We start from the raw sequence: 6,000 nt of genomic DNA, 5'->3' as shown, positions 1-6,000 counted from the left end.
TTTTTTGAGATTTTTGGTAAAAAATAATATCCAACCTATGTATAAAATAATATATGTACTATATCCTGCATTATGGAATGGTTAATTTTTTAAAAATTAATGTTTACATACAGTTGTACATCACAGTTATTATCTTCTACAACTCTTGAAACTTGTATTTTTTTTGTTGCAAAGTACGGAGCGCTTACGTGATACGATGCGCGTACGGTAAGCTGACGCTATGCGCTCCGTACGTCATAAGTACAGTGCGCTTACGTGATACGTACGTGACGTACGCGTACACGCATGCGCGTTGCGCGGAAGCAACGTCGCGGTTACGCAGAGGCGTGTAATGCGCATGCGCGAGTGCGTCTTACGTACGCGCTCCGTAAGCGTTCCGTAAGCGTCACGTTTGCGCATGCGTACTTGTTTACGAGCGCGTACCGTAAGCTTACAGAGCGCGCACGGTAGGTCATGTGATCCACAAGGAACACTTTTCATTGGTTGAAACTACTTTCAGTTCCAGAAACTTCCCACACCACACCCATTCCCCTCATTACTGCTTGAGATCCCCTACGAGAAGGAGCTGAATTGACATTGAGATGTAATGGCAGAGCAGCAGACCTCTTCTGAGAGTGAGCCTAGCAGCACCATCATCAGACAGAGAAGGAGGAAACAAAAGGATTCTTTTGTGTGGGAGTATTTTACTTTTCCAGAGGGGCAGAAAAAGGTCAATGCTCCATTGGTCACTTGCAAACTTTGTGACCGTGTTTTATCTAGAGGAGATCCAAGGAAGAAGTATTCCTTTGGAAAACACTCTATGATGAGACACATTAGGGATAAACATCCCAGGACCTTTGCTCGACATACTGAAGAAAACTCTTCAGTAAGTCACCGGAGCCCAACCTCAGAAGCTCAGCCGAGTACATCATCGGCAGCTCAGCTGAGCCCTTCCTCTGAGGTGGGAGCATCACCTTCTTCTGCTCCTCTGGACATTAACCCTCGATTTCGAAGGGTTTCAATGAGGTGTACAACGTGTTGTGGTCTTACTGTTTTTGGGGAGACCAGTGTTTCCCTTATTAACAATAAGATAGACCAGCACGTTTGTAGACGCTCATAATATTCCCATTCTTTCTTTCCTCTATCCCTGTATTAACCCAACGGCTCTTTTAAGAGCCAACCTTACCTCACAATTTTTTTTATTTTTTTTTAAGCTTTCCTTTTTGAAATTTTTTTTTGCCGTGCGCGCACGGTACGCGTAAAAGTTACGTGAAGTTCGCAGAATTTTTCTCGCGGAATTTTTCCGTTTACGCCGTGCGCGTACGCTACGCGCATTCGGCGATTTTTCGAAAAAAAATTTAAATTAATTTTTGCCCTTGGGGGTCCTTCTGGGACCCCCTGACAAAGGCTAGGGGGTTAGGAACTGTCCACCCTGCCCCCTTTTCACGTTATCCACCTATGCTTTTCACCCCCTCAGACTGCGAGAGACAAAAAGGCGGCCGACACTTCCTGGTTTCGACCGATTCAAATGTTTACTAAGATCTAACAACCAATCAGAATCGCGCTCGTGCACGGCGGCGTGCGCGTACGGTAAGCTTACGGTACGCTTCGGAGCGCGCCTATAGATATATATATTGATTTAAATGCTATTTTCTCAGGAAATACTGAACAGATTTACACGAGACCTTCAAAAGGCACATCCCTGACCTGAGGGCTACCTCTCTGCGAAATTTCAAGTAATTCTGTTCAGCCGTTCGGGCTGTAGCTCGGACTAAAGGTCCTATGGAAAAATGCATGGGGAAAACGCGTTTTGGGACCCCCCCTTTTTCTCAGCCCCCGCTTGACGAATCCCCCGAGACTTTCAGGGAAGGAGCGGAACGGAGCGCCCCACCTATTTTGAGAATTTCGCGAGGATTCATCAATCGGCGCCAAAGTTATTCCAAATAGAATGTTGCGGATTTCCTATGCAACACGGTCCTAACTATAACTATCTAGATAATATATATATATATATAGGTAGTTATAGTTAGGACCTATTATCCATAGGAAATCCGCAACATTCTATTTGGAATAACTTTGGCGACGGTTGTCGAATCTTCGCAAAATTTTCAAAACTCGTGGCCTGCTCCAGTCTGCTCCTATCCTGAAAGTCTCGGGGTGATTACACCAAATTTGGCAGAAAGGTAGGCCTTGGTTCAGAGTCGTGCCTTTTCCTTAATTTGGTGTCAATCCGTTCAGTAGTTTTTTGGATATTAAAGGAAACAAGATGATATATCTGGGCGGAGCCTAACCACTTTAGTTACATTATAAATCATTTGTTGATGGTACCATACTCATTTTAGGAATTGTGGTGTGTTCTAAGGTGATTTTACCATGTGAAAAAGACTTCTGCTGGGATATCAGGAATCATGTTTGAGAGAAAACTATTTTCTCACAAAGGTTTGGAAGGTGATCTATGAGCTAAACTGAGAGCATATTTTCTGTAAATTCACATTATCTTTCTCAGTCATGTGAGAATGAAGTCTGACATTCTCAGTAAAACATGTACATCCAACAAGGGCAGAGACTGTCAGTTGATTCCTTTGTATTCTACTGCAGATTCCCAGAGTGTTCTAAAGAACAACTAGAGCGCTAAAAGTCCTACTTATGACAAACGTATGGCACAACTGAAGCCATCTTGATTGGAATAAAGTGGTAACTCTTAAAACATTTAATTTAAAAATGAACAAAATGAGGGGGTTCATTTTGCCATTGAAAGTATGATTAGTGCTGCAGAAAGAAAAATTAGGGCACATTTTGAGTGACTTCTCAAATCCTCTTCGATTTCAATAAAACATTCTGACATGCAGACTGAATTATGCATTTTCAATACCAGCAGCAGAGTTCCCTGGTGAGCAGTAGCTTTACTACAGTGATCTAATAAGCAACTAGAGTGCTAACATTCGGAATTCATGGCAAATGTGTGACATATCTGAATGCCTTCTTGATGGAATCAAAGTAAAAAACTGAATGTATTTCCTACTGAGGAGACTGTAGTAAATGAGGAAATTAGGAAACTTCATAACAAATAAGTCTCCCAAGATGGCCACCAGAGACAAAAGAGCCCAAATATAGCACAAATATCACCCAGATGTAGCCCAAATATAACCCAATGACAGAATGTCCCAGAGTGTTCTATAGAACAACTAGAGCGCTAACAGTCTTACTTATGACAAAAGTATGGCACACCTGAAGCCATCTTGATTGGAATAAAGTGGTAACACTTAAAACATTTAATTTGCAAAGGAAGAAAATGAGGAGGTTCATTTTGCCATAGAAATTATGATTAATGCTGCAGAAAGAAAAATTAGGGCACATTTTGACTTCTCAAATCCGCTTCTATTTCATTAAAACATTCTGACATGCAGACTGAAACATGCACTTTGAATACCAGCAGCAGACTTCCCTGGTGAGCAGTAGCTTTACTACAGTGATCTAATGAGCAACTAGAGTGCTAACATTCAGAATTTATGGCAAATGTGTGACACATCTGAATGCCTTCTTGATGGAACCAAAGTAAACAAGCATTGAAAATGCAAAAGGTCTCACCCTCGTTTAAGTTAAAGCAATTCTGTTTGTAATTAGGTGGCTTTTAAGCTTTGCTTTTATTAGTGTTTTTTCAAACTTTCATGTACATAACATGCATATGTATGCATATATGTATATGTATATGTATGCACGCATTTATTTTTATATTTATATATATGTAGTAGAGTAGTAGACAGTGAGTAGCAGAGTGAGTAGTAGAGAGTAGTAGAGAGCGAGTAGTAGAGAGTGAGTAGTGGGGAGTGAGTGGTAGAGAGTGAGTTGTAAAGAGTGAGTAGTAGAGAGTAGTAGAGAGTGAGTAGTAGAGAGAGAGTAGTAGAGAGAGAGTAGTAGAGAGTGAGTAGTAGAGAGTAGTAGAGAGTGAGTAGTAGAGTAGTAGATAGTGAGTAGTAGAGAGTAGTAGAGAGTGAGTAGTAGAGAGTGAGTGGCAGAGAGTAGTAGAGAGTAATAGAGTGAGTAGTAGAGAGTAGTAGAGAGTGAGTAGTAGAGAGAGTAGTAGAGAGTGAGTAGTACAGAGTAGTAGAGAGTGAGCAGTAGAGAGTGAGTAGCAGAGAGAGAGAGAGTAGTAGAGAGAGAGTAGTAGAGAGTGAGTAGTGGAGAGTAGTAGAGAGAGAGTAGTAGAGAGTGAGTAGTAGAGAGTAGTAGACAGTGAGTAGTAGAGAGTAGTAGAGAGAGAGTAGTAGAGAGAGAGTAGTAGAGAGTGAGTAGTAGAGAGCAGTAAAGAATGAGTAGTAGAGAGTACTAGAGAGTGAGTAGTAGAGAGTGAGTAGTAGAGAGAGTAGTAGGGAGTAGTAGAGTAGTAGAGAGTGAGTAGTAGAGAGTGAGTAGTAGAGAGTAGTGGAGTAGTAGGGAGTGAGCAGTAGAGAGTAGCAGAGAGTGAGTAGTAGAGTGAGTAGTAGGGAGTAGTAGAGAGTGAGTAGTAGAGTGAGTAGTAGAGAGTAGTAGAGAGTGAGTAGTAGAGAGCAAGTAGTAGAGTGTGTGTAGTAGAGAGTGAGTAGTAGAGAGTAGTAGAGAGTGAGTAGTAGAGAGAGTAGTAGAGAGTGAGTAGTAGAGAGAGTAGTAAAGAGTAGTAGAGTAGTAGACAGTGAGTAGTAGAGTGAGTAGTAGAGAGTAGTAGAGAGCGAGTAGTAGAGAGTGAGTAGTCGAGAGTGAGTGGTAGAGAGCGAGTGGTAAAGAGTGAGTAGTAGAGAGTAGTAGAGAGTGAGTAGTAGAGAGAGAGTAGTAGAGAGAGAGTAGTAGAGAGTTAGTAGTAGAGAGTAGTAGAGAGTGAGTAGTAGAGTAGTAGAGAGTGAGTAGTAGAGAGCAGTAGAGAGTGAGTAGTAGAGTAGTAGAGAGTGAGTGGTAGAGAGTAGTAGAGAGTAGTAGAGTGAGTAGTAGAGAGTAGTAGAGAGTGAGTAGTAGAGAGTAGTAGAGTAGTAGAGAGTGAGTAGTAGAGAGAGAGTAGTAGAGAGAGTAGTAAATAGTAGAGTAGTAAAGAGCGAGTAGTAGAGAGTGAGTAGTGGAGAGTGAGTAGTAGAGAGCGAGTAGTAGAGAGTGAGTAGTAGAGAGTGAATTGTAGAGCGTGAATAGTAGAGAGTAAGTAGTAGAGAGAGAGTAGTAGAGAGTGAGTAGTAGAGAGTAGTAGAGTGAGTAGTAGAGAGGGAGTAGTAGGGAGAGAGTAGTAGAGAGAGAGTAGTAGAGAGTGAGTAGTAGAGTAGTAGAGAGTGAGTGGTAGAGAGTAGTAGAGTGAGTAGTAGAGAGTAGTAGAGAGTGAGTAGTAGAGAGTGAGTAGTCGAGAGTAGTAGTAGAGCGTAGTAGAGAGTGAGTAGTAGAGAGTAGTAGCGAGTGAGTAGTAGAAAGTGAGTAGTTTAATTTAAAAGGAGCACAATGAGGGGGTTCGTTTTGCCATAGAAATTATGATTAGTGCTGAAAAAAGAAAAATTAGGGCACATTTTGAGTGACTTCTCAAATCCTCTTCTATTTCAATAAAGCATTCTGACATGCAGACTGAAACATGCACTTTCAATACCAGCAGCAGACTTCCCTGGTGACCAGTAGCATTACTACAGTGATCTAATAAGCAACTAGAGTGCTAACATTCGGAATTTATGGCAAATGTGTGACACATCCGAATGCCTTCTTGATGGAATCAAAGTAAAAAACTGAAAGTATTTCCTATTGAGAAGACTGTAGTAATGAGGAAATTAGGAAACTTCATATAACAAATAAGTCTCCCAAGATGGCCACCAGAGACAAAAGAGCCCAAATGTAGCACAAATATCACCCAGATGTAGCCCAAGTATAGCCCAATGGCAGAATGTCCCAGAGTGTTCTAAAGAACAACTAGAGCGCTAACAGTCTTACTTATGACAAAAGTATGGCACACCTGAAGCCATCTTGATTGGAATAAAGTGGTAACCCTTAAAACATTTAATTTGCAAAGGAACAAGATGAGGG

This window comes from Triturus cristatus, chromosome 1_1 (genome assembly GCF_964204655.1).
Source record: "Triturus cristatus chromosome 1_1, aTriCri1.1, whole genome shotgun sequence".
NCBI classification, from domain to species: domain Eukaryota; kingdom Metazoa; phylum Chordata; class Amphibia; order Caudata; family Salamandridae; genus Triturus; species Triturus cristatus.
The sequence above is the reverse complement of the archived record's forward strand: the minus strand, read 5'-3'. Positions refer to the sequence as shown.